Source organism: Bos indicus x Bos taurus, chromosome 10 (genome assembly GCF_003369695.1).
Source record: "Bos indicus x Bos taurus breed Angus x Brahman F1 hybrid chromosome 10, Bos_hybrid_MaternalHap_v2.0, whole genome shotgun sequence".
NCBI classification, from domain to species: Eukaryota; Metazoa; Chordata; class Mammalia; order Artiodactyla; family Bovidae; genus Bos; species Bos indicus x Bos taurus.
The window spans coordinates 89991247-90010432 of NC_040085.1; positions in this window are offsets into that span (position 1 = coordinate 89991247).

Sequence of the window (19186 nt, forward strand, 5' to 3'; positions counted from 1 at the left end):
TGAGAAACGCTGGGCTGGAAGAAACACAAGCTGGAATCAAGATTGCCAGGAGAAATATCAATAACGTCAGATATGCAGATGACACCAACCTTATGGCAGAAAGTGAACAGGAAATCAAAAGCCTCTTGATGAAAGTGAAAGTCGAGAGTGAAAAAGTGGGCTTAAAGCTCAACATTCAGAGAACGAAGATCATGGCATCTGGTCCCATCACTTCATGGGAAATAGATGGGGAAACAGTGTCAGACTTGAATTTTTTGGGCTCCAAAATCACTGCAGATGGTGACTGCAGCCATGAAATTAAAAGATGCTTACTCCTTGGAAGGAAAGTTATGACCAACCTAGATAGCATATTCAAAAGCAGAGTCATTAATTTGCCAAAAAAATTCCGTCTAGTCAAGGCTATGGTTTTTCCTGTGGTCATGTATGGATGTGAGAGTTGGACTGTGAAGAAGGCTGAGCACCAAAGAATTGATGATTTTGAACTGTGGTGTTGGAGAAGACTCTTGAGAGTCCCTTGGACTGCAAAGAGATCCAACCAGTCCATTCTGAAGGAGATCAGCCCTGGGATTTCTTTGGAGGGAATGATGCTAAAGGTTAAACTCCAGTACTTTGGCCACCTCATGGGAAGAGTTGACTTATTGGAAAAGACTCTGCTGTTGGGAGGGATTGGGGGCAGGAGGAGAAGGGGATGACAGAGGATGAGATGGCTGGATGGCATCACTGACTCGATGGAGGTGAGTCTGAGTGAACTCCGGGAGTTGGTGATGGACAGGGAGGCCTGGTGTGCTGCGATTCATGGGGTTGCAAAGAGTCAGACACAACTGAGCGACTGAATTGAACTGAATTGATGCTGTGCAAAACACAGGAAAGTTCAAAAAAATAAAGAATGATTTGTTCCTGTCCTCAATCAGCTCTCCCTATAGTAAGGAAGATTAAAACAAATACAAAACATGGGTGGGTGGAAACAAATCTGGTGAGCAAAATCTGGAGAAAAATCCATTTGCTGTATGAATCAGATGATGAAGACAGATCTTCCAAATAAGCAAGACAAAGAAGGTTTATTAGAGATAAAACATCATAACTATTTTTAAAAATTAAAAAAAAACATGGAATTGAAAAAAGCAAAAAATGATAAACATGAAATACAATGACCATGGTACTTTCAGGCTGAGGGAATAACAAAAATATCATAGGAACAGGAATATGAGAATAATTTACATGGAATGTAGAATATCTGAAGGAAGATAATGGTAACTAAAATTGGAAGGACTGGTAAAGAATGTATGTCATTGTATTAATACGTGTTTATAGGTGCATATCACTTCATGGTAAATAGATGGGGAAACAATGGAAACAGTCACATTTTCTTGGGCTCCAAAATCACTGCAGATGGTGACTGCAGCCATGAAATTAAAAGACTCTTGCTCCTTGGAATAAAGCAATGACAAACTTAGACAGTATGTTAAAAAGCAGAGATATCACTTTGCTGACAAAGGTCTGTATGTCAAAGCTACAGTTTTTCCAGTAGTCATGTGCAGTTGTGAGCTTTGGACCATAAAGAAAGCTGAGCACCGAAGAATTGATGCTTGCAAACTGTGGTGCTGGAGAAGATTCTTGAGAGTCCCTTGAACAGCAAGATCAAACCAGTTAATCCTAATGGAAATCAACCCCAAATGTTCATTGGAATGACTGATACTGAAGCTGAATCTCCAATAAATACTTTGGCCACCTGATGTGAAGAGCCAACTCACTGGAAAAGGTGCTGATGCTGGGAAAGACTGAAGGCAGGAGGAGAAGGGGACAACAGAGTATGAGATGGTTGAATGGAAACACTGACTCAATGGGCATTAGTTTGAGAGAACTCTGGGAGATCATGAAGAACAGGAAAGGCTGGCATGCTGCAGTCCAAGTCCATGGAGTCGCATAGAGTCATACACACTTAGCAATTGAACAACAAAGGCAATGACCAGTCCATACTAGACAAGAAGGATAGTGAGGGGAAAAGAGGTTTGCAAACTGCTGTCAGGACAAGTTAAGCACATTTAAGGACTGACTAGGCATCTGGACCCACCACTTCATGGGAAATGGATGAGGAAACAGTGGAAACAGTGTCAGACTTTATTTTTGGGGGCTCCAAAATGTTCATTGGAAGGACTGATGCTGAATTGAAACTCCAGTACTTTGGCCACCTCATGCGAAGAGTTGACTCATTGGAAAAGACTCTGATGCTAGGAGGGATTGGGGGCAGGAGGAGAAGGGCATGACAGAGGATGAGATGGATGGATGGCATCACCGACTCGATGGACATGAATTCGGGTGAACTGTGGGAGTGAAGCCTGGAGTGCTGCAATTCATGGGGTCGCAAAGAGTCATACAAGACTGAGTGACTGAACTGAACTGAGACATCAGGAGAAAGGGGAAAGTGTTACAATGACAGATTTTTCTACTCTAGTTGACTAAAATAATACAGTTGCCTTTAATCAGAACAGAAAACCCCATGGAAATTGTAACTGGAACAGAAATTGAATTCCATTTTTAAGAAATCTAACAGCAGAAGTATCTTACAGTCAAGAGAATAGAGAGAATATTTTTAGATATGGGATTTTTCCCATATTTGGGAAATTTGATGGATTCATTCAAAATTGTATAGGAAAAACTCTTGTGTTTCCCTTTACTGTTTCACAAATACTACACTCATAGGTCATCTGACACCAGATTCATGGGTTAATTCCCATAGCAGTTGGTTCTTGGATACAAGCTGAGTAACCATGCAATTCTAACCCTATCTACCTGGATTTAGCATGAGATTCCCACAAATTAAGTGTTCGATCTCAGAAGACCGCCCTTCTAGATGACAATTGCTAGTAACAAGTTGTTGCCACTACTTCTGAACAACCAACTATGAACTGGGGTTCCCACAACTTCCCAGTTTTCCATAATGTGCCAGTATATTTGGCAGAACTTAGTGAAATAATTACTTACATTAATTTATCATACAATAAAGAGGGCTTCCTTGGTGACTCAGACAGTAAAGAATCTGCCTGTGATGCAAAAAGACTCAAGGGATCAACCCAGGTTTGATCCCTGGGTTGGGAAGATCCCCTGGAGAAGGGAATGCCTACCCACTCCAGTATTCTTGCCTGGAGAATCCCATGAACAGAGCCTGGTAGCCTACAGTGTACGGGGTTTCAGAGTCGGACATGATTGAACAACTAACACACAAACATATAATAAAGAATATGATAAAAGATACAGGTGAACAGCAGAGGAAGAGATACACAGAGCAAGTTCCCTAGGAAGTTGAGTGTAACACCCTCCCCGCACCTAGATGTGTTCCCCAATCGGGAAATATCATGGAGGCGTAATTCATCATTAACTCAGGCTCCAGCACCTCTCCCTCTACTAGAAGATGGGGGTGGGGCTGAAAATATCATGTGTCTAATCTTGACTTGGTCTGATGATCATTCCGCATCCTGAATCTATCCAGGAGCCTACCGAGAGCTGCCTCATTACAGCAAAAGTCATTCTCATCACCTGGGAAATCCCAAGGGATTTAGGATCTCTGTGTCAGGAACTCAAGTCAAAGACTAAATTTTAGAATAAAAGATGCTCCGAATGCTCTTGCTGCTGCTGCTAAGTCGCTTCAGTGGTGTCTGACTCTGTGCAACTCCATAGACGGCAGCCCACCAGGCTCCCCCGTCCCTGGGATTCTCAAGGCAAGAACACTGGAGCGGGTTGCCATTTCTTTCTCCAATGCATGAAAGTAAAAAGTGAAAGTGAAGTCGCTCACTTGTGTCTGACTCTTTGAGACCCCATGGACTGCAGCCTACCAGGCTCCTCCATCCATGGGATTTTCCAGGCAAGAGTACTGGAGTGGGTTGCCATTGCCTTCTCCACCAAATCCTCTTACCACTTAGGAAATTGCAAGAGTTTTAGGATCCTTGTTCTATGATATTTTTCTATCATTTTACAATTATCTATTAATATTTTTTCTTAAAATGAAGATATTTTGATTAGATGACTAGAGAAAAAGAAATTCTGAATTCTTAATAGGGTCAGGGAAAAGTATTATCTAAGTTGTCCTACGGAGAAGACCTGGTTATGTTAATTGATCTTTTTATCGACAGACTTAAAGTAAATGCATCATTTATCTAATAGTTGATTGATGACTTTGCATTCCAAATCGAAAAGAAATATTTCTCACATTCCAATGCACTCCCATCTCTAATTTAAAGCATAAAGTGTACTTAATTTTTTACCAATGTGCCAAATGGGGCTTATCAGAACATGACTTTTGGGATCCATGCCACAGGGCCCTCTTATAAGTGAAAAAGCTTTATAATGAGGTACTTCTGCTGCTGTTGCTGCCAGGAATAAGTTCTTCAGTGAGGACTAAGCAGACAGGCATTATGCCAAATTTAACACCACTTCAAATCATATTTGGACTAGCCTTTAGGGATGGAATTGATTTTCTGTAACAAAGTTTTACCACCACTGAGAATATTCAAAAGAAACCACTGTAAGCAATTCTAAAAAAGGAAATTCCTGAACTGCTTTGTGTGATGACAACCTGATTGGAATAAATATAGAGTCTTCCATGATGACTATTTTGAAGGATCAAATATTCCTTGGACAAAGAATTTCCAATACTTTTCATAAAAAGTTTATTTTATGATTTTATTTATATATATATATGCATGTAAATGCAAAGCTTTTGGGACACACACAAACTCACTCACCCCTGAAGACACACTATTTTATTTGATATTTAGCAGATATCATATTATTTTTTCAAATGTTTTTAAGACTAAAACACATCTTTCCCAGTATGCGACCCCATGTGAATTTTAAAGAGTACAAAGTCCAACTTTGATTCATTTACACTTTTACTCAGCAAAATGTCATGCCATGAGAGATGACTGAAGTGCAAAAGACAGCTGGGTATTTCTCTGTTCTCTGGCTTCTCAGACACAGAACAACAACCTTAGCTAATTATAAACAAAACTATCTCCTTGTAAGATTTAGATCAATTCAAAGCTGAGGCAGGGAAATGTTCTCTTCAGTGTGCTCTATGTTGAGAGGGGAAAATAAAAGAAAAAAAACTAGGGAATATCAGAACTGAAGAGTCATTTAGGTTCATGCCCTTAACTGCCAGATGACATAAACAAGAAAACCAGGCAAGAGGAAGATAGAGGGCTTTAGGCTTTGCAGCCAAAGCCACTTTTAGCTTTGGGCCAGAACTAAAAGTGAATCCTCTGCTGCAAAGTCCAGTTCTTCTTTCCACTGGCTAATAATGACCTTTCAAGAAGTCTGTTTCTTTACATGAACAAATACACACCTATATAGAAGGAGAGGACTAGTTTGTGTGCATATATATGTGTATATATATATGAGTGTGGGCTTCCCTGGTGGCTCAGTAGTAAAGAATCCACCTGCCAGTTCATGAGACATGGGTTCAGTCCCTGAATCGAGAAGAACCCTGGAAGAAGGAAATGGCAACCCACTCCAGTATTCTTGTCTGGGAAATCACATAGGCAGAGCAGCCTCGTGGGCTGCAGTCCATGGGGTTGCAAAGAGTCAAACACAATTTAGTGACTAAACAACAACAACGATGTATCAGTGTGTGTGTTTGTGTGTACGCTTATGTGTGTGTGTGTAGATAGATAAATAGACATGTTCACAGATGGACTAACTTTTAAGGGTGAAACTGATTTTCTGGAACTAAGTATTACCACCTCTGAGACTATTCAAAAGAAAATACTTTAGGCCTTGTAAGCAATTTCCTGTATACTTATAATTTATATAATGTTCTTATGATTCATACGATGTTCATCTAACTCATGTAATATTAGCATTTCATATATATGAATATAAAATAAACTTTGAAAATAATATTCTTTGAATTTTTGCTCAAATCATATTAAAATTCAAATCTTAATGAGCTACGTCCTAAGCCAAAAACATTTTATGAGGGAGCAGGAGGTAAGTGTATATGTGAAAATTTAAATGGTATAGCTATAATTTTTCTTTCAAAAAAGAATAAAATGTGGCATTTTGGTCAACATTAGTGTTTTTGTCTTGAATGACTGTTTTTACCTCTCTATACAATTATCTACACAGACACATGGACTTGTTTATAGATCAAGCCTAGTGAAATGAAGTCGCTCAGTTGTGTTCGACTCTTTGCGACCCCATGGACTGTAGCCTACTAGGCTTCTCCATCCATGGGATTTTCCAGGCAAGAATACTGGAGTGGGTTGCCATTTCCTTCTCCAAGATCAAGCCTAAGGTTAATGCTAAAGACGACCTAAATATTAACAGATTTATAATCTAAATTTGTTTCACTTCTAAGCACAATGATTTTCCAAATTTTATTGCAATCTCATTTTTTTTAAACTGAAATCATTGGTATCTGTCTATAGAAAGGAACATGCTTGAATTCCTTGGATAGGTAAGAATACAACTCTCAGGGAGACAAAGCATTAGCCATAGACAGAATTTATCAGAACTACTGGTTTTGGTAAATCACAAGGTAGGTATTACTAACTAGAATAAAACCACATAGCTTATCAGTGAAAGAATTCCCAGCAGTTTCTCTTTTGATCATTGGTGGATTAGAACAGTCTCATGCTCTCTCCCCCTCCCCCTAAAATAGAGATCATAGTAACAGTTCTCACTGAGTCTGTCTATGAGAAAGGCAGAGAGAGTGCTCTCTGAAGTCTTTCCTGGCTTTTGCATTTCTATTTTAGTAAAATATGATTTTGAAACTTCACTTGGTAATTTATTACTAATTAAGAGCACAGCTTTTAGAATGAGGTTGCTAAGTCACTTCAGTCATGTCCGACTCTGTGCGACCCCATAGAGGGCAGCCCACCAGGCTCCCCCATCCCTGGGATTCTCCAGGCAAGAACACTGGAGTGGGTTGCCATTTCCTTCTCCAATGCATGAAAGTGAAAAGTGAAAGTGAAGTTGCTCAGTTGTGTTCGACTCTTCGCGACCCCATGGACTGCAACCTACCAGGCTCCTCTGTCCATGGGATTTTCCAGGCAAGAGTACTGGAGTGGGGTGCCATTGCCTTCTCTGAGAATGAGGTTGAGTTTGTTTTAAATTCTGGCTTGCGACTTATTAGCTAAATAATAAGTTTTGATTCAGTGCTAGACGTTGTGCTAGACTCTGAAGGTACAAAGACATGCACACTGACCACACAGCAGCCTTCCAGAGCTTCCACTCAGTGGAAGCGTGCCCCCAAGGTGTCACAGAAATTATTGTAAAATTACAATTGGGATGAATGTGACAGAAGAGAGCTCTTCATGGAACAGGGACATATAATGCAGGGAAGATGGGTTCATTAGCAATGAGCTGAGACATGGTACTCAAACAGGAGTTACCCAGTAAAGGAGAGAAAATACTATTAGGCTTTACGTAACAACCACAAAGGTGCCCAAAGTACAAAGAGCACTGGCTCGTACATGAACAGAAAGGACACCAGGGTGCCCGAGGTAGCAGGCATGCTTTGTAAAACACACATATTTTCAAACAGAACAGATTCACACATTACAACTGTTCTCTCTGCAATGTACATTATTTAAAAATTTTAAAGATCATAAATATCTTTCATATCCATTCATAATAATTATAGTATCTACATCATTCATTTTAATCATTGTCTTGGGTTCCATTAGGTTTAGCACCATAATTTAACTGCTCTACTATTTATAAAAATTTAGGGTATTTTCTATTTTTAAAATGACAATAATGCATCAGTGAATGTTCCTACACCTATATTTTAATTCAATCATGTTGATATTTCATTAAGATTGTTTCAGACTCTTGCTTGTAATTATACTCTGAACACAGACAAAATTGCCTGTGCCCTCCTGGGAATTTTGGTTTAATGAGAGGCAAATAGTCACATGAATAAGTTCATAATTAAAATATTGGTAAACATTCTGAAGGGAAGTAAAGCATTCTAGGCAGCTGGGGTACCTGATATCAACAGGCACAACAGATCAGGAATGGCCTCGTCTATGCTGAGACAGAGCAATAGAAGTTAGCTGTGTGAGACTGGGATATGTGAGAATTCAGAGAAGGGAGAAAGACCATCTTCTCCATACTTAACAGTGGCTGAAGACTTGAACAGGAGGTCAATGGGTTTGAGGAATATGTATATCTGGACCATTCCCTAATGAGAATACCAGGAAACCAAAAGGAGAGGAGTAGGGCTTAGCTATGTGAAACCTTATGGTTGTACCTTATTCTTTGTGCAACGCAATTATCAGTCTTGTTTTATCTTCTTCCTGCCCCTTTTGAAGAAAGTTGACTCACTGGGCAACCGTCTTGTAAGTACTCTGCATCCTTTCCACATTTACACTTTTTTTAAGCCACCCACTTACAAAGACCACAGGCTACACAAAATAAGTGTGAACAGTGGGGAAAAAAAGCGGGGGGGGGGGGAACAGTGAGAGACTCTATTTTTTTGAGCTCCAAAATCACTGCAGATAGTGACTGAAGCCATAAAATCAAAAGACGCTTGCACCTTGGAAGAAAAGTTATGACCAACCTACACAGCATATTAAAAAGCATAGACATTACTTTGCCAACAAAGGTCTGTCTAGTCAAAGCTAAGGTTTTTCCAGTAGTCATGTATGGATGTGAGAGTTGGACCATAAAGAAAGCTGAGTGCCGAAGAATTGATGCTATTGAACTGTGGTGTTGGAGAAGACTCTTGAGAGTCTCTTGGACAGCAAGGAGATCCAACCAGTCCATCTTAAAGGAAATCTGTCCTGAATATTCATTGGAAGGATTGATGTTGAAGCTGAAATTCCAATACTTTGTCCACCTGATGTGAAGAACTGACTCATTGGAAAAGTCCCTGTTGCTGGCAAAGACTGAAGGCAGGAGAAGGGGACAACAGAGGATGAGATGGTTTGGATGTCATCACCGACTCAATGGACATGAGTCTGAGTAGACTCCAGGAGTTGGCAGTGAACAGGGAGGCCTGGTGTGCTGTGGTCCATGGGGTCGCAAAGAGTCGAACACGACTGAGTGACTGGACTAAACTGAACTGAACTGAACAGAAAATAATCAATGGGGAACTGGAGAGCTTAAAAAGACAGAAAAAAATAAAAAATAAACCACAAAACCCTAATGCTTTGCACCACCTATGTAAGTTCTGGTCTAGTCAGTTCAGTCCAAGGCAAATCCAAGACATCAGTATTATTTTTTAAAGTTCCTTGAGTATAGAATCATTTGAGAACTAAGGTTTTAAGGCAGTGATTCTGAAACTATAATATGTGAATTACTTCAGTTCAGTTCAGTTGCTTAGTCGTGTCCGACTCTTTGCGACCCCATGAATCACAGTACGCCAGGCCTCCCTGTCCATCACCAACTCCCAGAGTTCACTCAGACTCATGTCCATCGAGTCAGTGATGCCATCCAGCCGTCTCATCCTCTGTCGTCCCTTTCTCCTCCTGCCCCCAATCCCTCCCAGTGTCAGAGTCTTTTCCAATGAGTCAACTCTTCGCATGAGGTGGCCAAAGTACTGGAGTTTCAGCTTTAGCATCATTCCTTCCAAAGAACACCCAGGGCTGATCGTCTTTAGAATGGACTGGTTGGATCTCCTTGTAGTCCAAGGAACTCTCAGGAGTCTTCTCCAACACCACACTTCAAAAGCATCAATTCTTTGGCGCTCAGCCTTCTTCACAGTCCAATTCTCACATCCATACATGACCACTGGAAAAACCATAGCCTTGACTAGACAGACCTTTGTTGGAAAAGTAATGTCTCTGTTTTTAACTATGCTATCTAGGTTGGTCATAACTTTCCTTCCAAGGAGTAAGTGTCCTTTAATTTCATGGCTGCAGTCACCATCTGCAGTGATTTTGGAGCCCCAAAAATTCAAGTCTGACACTGTTTGCACTGTTTCCGCATCTATTTGCCATGAAGTGATGGGACCAGATGCCATAATCTTCGTTTTCTGAATGTTGAGCTTTAAGCCAACTTTTTCACTCTCCACTTTCACTTTCATCAAGAGGCTTTTGAGTTCCTCTTCACTTTCTGCCCTAAGAGTGGTGTCATCTGCATATCTGAGGTTATTGCTATTTCTCCCAGCAATCTTGATTCTAGATTATGTAAAAATCTTGTTAAAAAGCAAACACTGACCAGTAGGTTTGGGGTGGGCCTGAGGTCATGCTTTCCTGACATGGTCCCAGTGATGCTGAAGCTGCTGGAACAAGGACCACACTCTAAGCAGCAAAGACCTAAAGGACTCAAAGTCAGGCTCATGGTCATGGAATCAATCATCCTTCTAATCCCAGCTGGGGAGTAGGAGGCAGGGGAAAGATGATACTGGGGTCTGGAGACCTAAATTTTATGTATCTATAATTAATAAAAACCTATGAATTAAGTCCCTTGGACAGCAAGAAGATCAAACCAGTCACTCCTAAAGAAAATTAGCCCTGAATATCCATTGAAAAGATTGATGCTGAAGTTGAAACTCCAACAGTTTGGCCACCTGATGTGAAGAGTAGATTCAGCACACCAGGCTTCCCTGTCCTTCACTATCTCCCAGAGTTTGCTCAAACTTCTGTCCATTGAGTTGATGATAATGCCATCCAACCATCTCATCCTCTCTCATCCCTTTCTCCTCCAGAGGATGAGATGGTTGGATGACATCATCACCAACTCAATGGATATGATTTTGAGCAAACTCTGGGAAATAGTGAAGGGCAGGGAAGCCTGGCATGCTGTAGTCCATGGGGTTGCAAAGAGTCAGAGACAACTGAGTGACTGAACAACAACAACAAATGATTTACAAGCCTAATTTATAATTTTTAAATTTATGACTTTTGTCCAAATCACTTTATTTTGCATACAAACTGAAAAAAATATGTACACCAAAGGTCTCTCTAGGAGAACAAGTTAGACAGATATTTGAACATATTTCATTATTGTTGTTGTTTAGTCACTGAGTTGTGTCCAGCTCTTTTTGTGACTCCATGGACTGGAGCCCACTGGGCTCCTCTGTCCATGGGATTTCCCAGGCAAGAATACTGGAGTGGGTTGCATTTTATTACTATTACTACAACTACTGCCACTAAATGTAATTACTGTCATCGTAGCATTCAATTATTGAGAATCTCTTATGTACCAGACACAGGGTTAGGTGCTTTGCCCATATACTGATCCCAGTTTTATTATCTCTATTTTACAGAGGAATAATCTGGCCTGCCTGGGTTAAGCTGTTTATAAACTATTTAGAATTTTACTAATATATTTTATCATGCTTATATTCTTGGGAGGGCCTGTGGATCGCTTTGTTTTAACTCTCTGCTGGTTCTTTTGATCCCTCACTTTTTCCTGTGTGCGTTGTCGCTCAGTCGTGTCCAACGCTTTGCTACCCCTGGTACTGTAGCCCACCAGGCTGCTCTGTCCTTGGGATTCTCCTGGAAGAATAACAGAGTGGGTTGCCTTTTCCCAAGCTGGGATCGAACCTGGGTTTCCTGTGTTTCCTGCATTGCAGGCAGATTCTTTACCCCTGAGCCATCACGGAAGCCCTTTCTGTTCTTGGTAATTTCAATTGTCCAACCTGAAGTTATCTTTCACTGAGGAAGTAGGGACAAAATGTACCTAAGTAAATGCTTCTTAGAAGAAAAATAATCCTCTGTTCACTTCCATGTTCTGTGTGTGAACAGGCATATATACGATGCATTAAGATTTAGTTCCGACTCTTTTCCCTGCTATTAGCCTCACAGGTGTGACCTTTACATTATATTCTGCCTTTCTGGAATTATCCAGAGAAATCATTTAACTATTTTACACCACAGTTCAAGAGCTAAACCTTTTCATCTCAAACAACAATTTAGAGAGAGAACCCAACATATACATATAATGCTGTGATTTATTCTATATTTACTGAAATGTAATATTAGCTTAATTCTGGTCTTTTTATCAGTTTAAATGTATACATTTAAGTTTCTAATGCATCTTTTTTTTAATATTGTCATTTAAGAAAATAAAATGATAGTACTCATACATACATCACATAAAAAAGCCAAATAAAGAAAATGTGGACCTTTGGGATTTTTTTCCCTTTCCTTTTGACCTGGTTTGCAGGTGTGCTTGTGGTATTCAAATTTTTGTGGTCTTGGCATGTCTTCAGAGCATAGAGAATTACTGTTCTGTGGAACTGGAAGTACAAATGTAATTAACATTCTTGTTTTACAGTATTAGTGATAGCTGAGAATTTATGATTTTTATTTTAGGTGTGAAACTATACTGTAAAATAGTTTTTAGATGGAGATGTGCAAAGAAATCTCTAGTTCCTATAAGAGATGTTCTATAACATCTCTTATATAGTTGCTATAAGAGATGTTCTTAATACTTTACATATTAATGTATTTTCCTAAGGATTGAATGTCTTCCTCTTTGTTTATGATCTAAACCATAAATATCTTTTCACTCAGCATGGTATTATATCACTCCCTGTCCCCTCCATCCTCTTCCTGATTTCACACAACTACAGATGTATGAGAAAAATAAAAACTACTAAAAATATGAGAGAGGTGAGTAAATGCTCACCTCTCAGACTCAGAGGGTATCAAATCTTCAAGCGATGACAAGAAATAACCGGTCAACTTTCTCTGCCTCTATGTGTTTTGCAATACCGAGATTATTCAAAAGTATTTCAAGAGAGACTTAATTGTCCACTTGTTTGTTAGGGCATTTAAAAGTTCATTAGCCAAAAATGCACACTTCTTGTGAATTTATTTTGTATTGATACCAGAAATGTTTCTGAAAATAGAGTGTTGTTTCTCATAAATCTCAACAGAATTTCGCACATAAAGTCAGAGAGAGAGAGACACGGTGGGGAAGAAGAGGAGAGGAGAGAGGAAAACGAGGTCACACACTAAACATCATTTGAGAATTAAGCACATTTCATAGCACAATCTGAAAATGCTGAAAGATGAGAATGCAATTCTGAAGAAATGATAGGAATTTCAACCTGCTAAATACTTTTAGCATGCTTGAGCATGGTGAGAGTAAATCAAGGAAGAAATTACGAGGGGGAAACTACACTGAAATCACACCTATTCTCTTTAATTTAGGATACATGTTTTGATGTTAATCTGGACAGAGATCCCTGTCTTTTGGAGTAAAAATCATTGTTGGTTCTCTTTCGGGGACTTTTGAAGATCACATGGCAAATAACAGATAGAAACAAAGAGTCTCTGTTTTCAGCAAGCTTTCAGCAAAGTCTCAATACCAGGAAATGGAAAAGTATTTCTGCTGACCATTTCATTCAATACACTTGATCAACAAGTCAATCATGTGATTTTCTCAGGCAAAAGTCAAGGCATAACTCATGGGTGGAAGCTTGTGAGTCACAGGCTCAGGTTGTAGAAGCAACACAAGAAGGAGAAAGAGGTGCTGGACAGAGATCAGGGTGAAAGGAGCTGAGGCAAAGGAAGAGCAGAACGCTTCTACCAAGAAATTAGGAAAACTGGAAGGGTCATCCAGGCAAGAAGATAGAACACATCTGACAGGTATCTCAGAAAGCAACCACGAGATTCTAGCTGAAGAGTGCAGAATGTAGAGGAAACAAGGGCTTAGAATAAAGCCAATGGGAAATGCAAATACTAAAAAAAAAAAGATGTTTTTGGAGGACTATATCATTTTTCAAAATCAGTCCAAAAAGATGATATAGCATAAGTGTGATAATTTGTGTCATCCATCCTTCTTGCCCCTGAAAATCTGAGAACGCTTGCAAATTGTAACTTATATATAGTGGCAACTTGTAACTTATATATGGTGGCAACTTGCTGCATGATGCAGAGAACCCAAATCTGGTGCTTGGTGGCCATCTACAAGGGTGGGAAGGGGTGGGAGGAGAAACGGGGATCCAAGAAGGAGGAAACATATGCGTGCCTGAGGGTGATTCATGTTGATGTACTGCACAAACCAATACAACATTGTAAATCAATTATCCTCCAATTAAAAACAAAATAAAATTTTAAAAAATATTGCTATTTTTATATTAGTGTTTTCATCACCATCATCATGAATATAATTACACTGAGTCCCTATTATTTTGAAATGTTTTCTAAATCATGATATACCTATAATGAAATGCATTCACTAATCTGTATTAACTGTATATTGAAAGTGAAACTAAATTTCTTGGTCCTCTGCACAGTATTAATATTTCCATTGTAATCTGCTAACATCTTCAGTCTGGGACATTTTAGAGCAGACTGTTCAGGAAGAAGAGTTAGGGGCCAATTTAACTCAGGGCTTGGCTTCAAAATCAGGCCATTATATGAGATTTGGAAATTAATAAACAAAACCTTCTGCATGGAGAAGTTGAGGTGGGGATGGAGGTGATGGGGAAGAGAGAAGAGCACTTTGCATAATCTGGCTGCCTAAGTAGCTCGGCGCAAAACAAGGGAGAAATTTGCTAGCATATGGACAGCAAAATCCAGCAATATTTGAGGGATACAAAGAGCCTTGCTGAATTGTCAGTCTTTTCATTATGCACATTGTTAAAGGGACACTGAATTTTAAAACTACAACAGTGTATTTGTATGCCACCTTTATCACTTGATCACACTCTATATTAATGTTCTATGATCTGGACAACTAAAAGGGAAATTTTTTTTCTTAGTTTTCACTTTACTTCAAATAATTTTCAAGAGGCAGTACTTAACCAAGACCAGCTGTATCCTCAAGTCCCAATCATTATTATGAAATCATTTCTAAGAGTGCTTTGATTACTTTAATGTGGTTTAATTTTGAACATTCTAGTAAAACCTTATATAGCACACAAATGGAAAAGCCTCGTCAGTCTTAAAAAAGTCTTTAGAGCACATTTTTTCCTTTCTTTCCTTGTTCATTCATATTGAAGTTCCTGAATTCATTTAGGGCATTTTCCAGAAAATAACTTTTTTTTGAGATCTCTATGCACATAAAACATGCAATCAGATGTCTTTTATTCAGCAAATTCATGTTAGGCATACTCTTTTAAGCTGGAACTATCTGATAATGGTATGAGAGTATAAAATAATATATTTTCTTTTTTAATTGTAAGGGGAATTGGAAAGTGGGGGAGTCATCTTATGATCAATCCACGTCTATCAGACATCCATACTTTCTGACATACTTAGTGTCAATTGGCCAAAAAAAAAAAAAATTATCTTTGTTTCTCCTTAAATACATGGGAAGAAAGGACAGCATGATATAGGGAAAGGATCTACATTTGGAGCTAGGTTGGGGCCTAATCAATAGGGGTTGATTCTACATCATGGGAAAGTTATTTATCTGATCTGTAATTCCTTCCTCTATAAAATGGGGATAACTCCAACATTTTGAGGTGATTCTGAATATTAGAAAATGAGTAAGTAATAACAGTATATTAGTATTTATAATTCATTGGGCAGATAGTGATGAATATCATCTGGATAAGAAAGTTAAAACGCAGAAAATAAAATTCCAATAAAAGGAACGTGTAATTGTATTATCAAATAATCCCTTTAAATAGTGCTTTATTTCAGGCTAAACAAGCTTGTATCATCTGATTCACTCATAACTGATCCTGAACTATCCAGGATTGCATGCTAGCTTCATCAAAGTCATCATTTCTTCTCGAGAACTCACTAAATACATTTTATTTTTTTCACAAGGTATGTTAGTCACAGTTTGTGCGAGTTCACAGCCCTCTTAGTCACTCTCTTGAGTATAACCCCATTAAAGGGACAATGTGGGCCACCAGATCAAAGGCACCACCTGTGGAGCACCATGGAAAGAGAAATAAATGTCTGGTCAGGGAGTGAACGGTTACTGCCTGCCACAGCAGAATCTCCTCGTAACAGAAGTGTGATCTTGCGATATAATTAGAAATATGTATTTGGTCTTTGTCCCCAGTTCCTGGCACAGAGTGCCAAAACTCCTGAGTGATAGGGCTGAGAGAAATGGTTTCTTTTTTTTTAAACTCATAACAAGCCTCTTTCCATTATACATAAACTTATGCTAAAAGGTGACTCTTGATAACTTCAAGATGGGGGCTGGTTGCCAGAGGAATTAAGGATATGATTAGATGGTTGGAACTTCTGGCCCCATATCACAACCTCTGGGCATGGACGAAAGGTGGGGATTTAGTTAATTACCTATAGCCAATGATTTAACCAATCATGCATATGTTGATACCTCCATAAAACCCTAAAGGGAGGAATCTAACGGGCTTCCAGGCTGATGAGGCCATTCACATGCTGGGAGGGGAGTGCAGCCTATACTGCACAAAGACTGACGCTCTTGCACTCAGGACACTTCCAGACCTCACTCTAGCTATGTGCCGCTTTATCTGGTTGTTCTTTTTGCTGCCTTTACAATAGCCTTTATAATAAACCACTAATAGGAAGTAAGTTACATGAGTTCTGTGAGTCATTATAACAAATTATAAAACCTGAGGACGGGATCATGGGAATCCCTGATTTGCGGTCAAATTGGACAGAAGTGTAGTCACCTCAGGAACCATCGCTGTGACTGGCGTCTGAAATGGGAGGCAGCCTTATCAGACCGAGCCGTTAATTTGCTGGGTCTGCACTAAGTCTGGGTAGTTAGCATCAGAATTGAATTAAGTTGTGGGACACCCAGTTGGTGTCTGCTGGGAATTAGATAATTGCTTTGTGTGGAAAACTCACACATTTGTAGTCAGAAATATTGTGAGGAGAGAAACAACTTTAAGAGGTTTTGCACTTAACCTTGGAGAAGGAAATGACAACCCACTCCAGTATTCTTGCCTGAAGAACTCCATGGACTGAGGAGCCTGGTGGGCTACAGTCCATAGGGTCGCAAAGAGTGGGACGTGACTGAGTGACTAACGCTATAGTTAACCTAGGATTCACTTTTTTTTTCTTTTTCTTTAAAACGTACATAATTGACTTGTCTTGTAAGTGGTACAGCATCTGAGTTATTTATTAAGAAAATTCTCTAGATCAGGTTTAAGATGTTCCTTTTATTAAGTAATGAGGGTTTTTGTTTTGTTTTGTTTTCTTTTTTTTTAAAGTAGTCCCCAGAAAGCTGTGGGCTTCTCTGGTAGCTCAGCTGATGAAAGAATCCACCTGCAAAGCAGGTGACCCTGCTTTGGAAGATCCCTGGAGAAGGGAGGCTACCCACTCTGGTATCCATGGGCTTCCTTGGTGGCCCAGGTGGTAAAGAATCCACCTGCAACGTGAAAGATCTAGGTTCAATCCCTGGGTTGGAAAGATCCCCTCGAGGAGGGCATGTCAACCCACTCCAGTATTCTTGCCGGGAGAATCCCCATGGATAGAGGAGCCTGGCAGGCTACAGTCCATGGGGTCTCACGGAGTTGGATATGACTGAGAGACTAAGCACACAACAGCACAGCAAAAAGCTGCATGAATTTCTTAAGGGACAGTATTTTGTTATGGATCATAAAACCAAGTACCTTCTTCAAAAGAACAAGTGACCCCACCCTTAGCTTCAGACCACAGCTAAACTGAGAGCACCAATTTCATACATAAGTGACATATTCTGGCTCAGAAAAGATGAAGTTGATTGAATTCTCAAGATTTTGACCTGAAAATGCAGAGATGATGAAAAACTACTAGTTGCAATGGAAACTAAAAGAGTGACAAGCAGAGGTGGTGTCACAGCCATGAGACTGCATGAAAGCCAAACTTATCAAGAAGCAGTGGCCACAGGACTGGAAACGGTCAGTTTTCATTCAGATCCCAAAGAAAGGCAATGCCAAAGAATGCTCAAACTACTGCACAATTGCACTCATCTCACATGCTAGTAAAGTAATGCTCAAAATAATCCAAGCCAGGCTTCAGCAATATGTGAACTGTGAACTTCCAGATGTTCAACCTGGTTTTAGAAAAGGCAGAGGAACCACAGATCAAATTGCCAACATCCGCTGGATCATTGAAAAAGCAAGAGAGTTCTAGAAAAACATCTATTTCTGCTTTATTGACTATGCCAAAGCCTTTGTGTGGATCACAATAAACTGTGTAAAATTCTGAAAGAGATGGGAATACCAGACTACCTGACCTGCCTCTTGAGAAATCTGTATGCAGGTCAGGAAGCAACAGTTAGAACTGGACATGGAACAACAGACTGGTTCCAAATAGGAAAAGGAATACGTCACGGTTGTATATTGTTACCCTACTTATTTAACTTATATGCAGAGGACATCATGAGAAATGCTGGGCTGGAAGAAACACAAGCTGGAATCAAGATTGCCAGAAGAAATATCAATAACCTCAGATATGCAGATGACACCACCCTTATGGCAGATAGTGAAGAGGAACTCAAAAGCCTCTTGATGAAAGTGAAAGAGGAGAGTGAAGAAGTTGGTTTAAAGCTCAACATTCAGAAAACTAAGATCATGGCATCTGGTCCCATCACTTTATGGGAAATAGATGGGGAAACAGTGGAAACAGTGTCAGACTTCATTTTTTGGGCTCCAAAATCACTGGAGATGGTGACTGCAGCCATGAAATTAAAAGACACTTACTCCTTGGAAGGAAAGTTATGTCCAACCTAGATAGCATATACAAAAGCAGAGACATTACTTTGCCAACAAAGGTCTGTCTAGTCAAGGCTATGGTTTTTCCAGTGGTCATGTATGGCTGTGAAAGTTGGACTGTGAAGAAAGCTGAGCACTTAAGAGTTGATGCTTTTGAACTGTGGTGTTGGAGAAGACTCTTGAGAGTCCCTTGGACTGCAAGGAGATCCAACCAGTCCATCCTAAAGGAGATCAGTCCTGGGTGTTCTTTGGAAGTACTGATGCTAAAGCTGAAACTCCAGTACTTTGGCCACCTCATGCAAAGGGTTGACTCATTGGAACAAGACTCTGATGCTGGGAGGGATTGGGGCCAGGAACAGAAGGGGACAACATTGGATGAGGTGGCAGGATGGCATCACTGACTTGATGGACAAGAGTTTGGGTGAACTCCAGGATTTGGTAATGGACAGGGAGGCCTGGCATGCTGTGATTCATGGTGTCACAAAGAGTTGGACACAACTGAGTGACTGAACTGAACTGAACTTATGTGGCCATGTCCTGGGGTGGGGGTGGGTGATAACAGGGGACCATTACATAGGCCATCAATCTCCACTGGCTAGGTTTCAGACTTGGGATGGACCTCGTTATTGGGACACTTTTTTT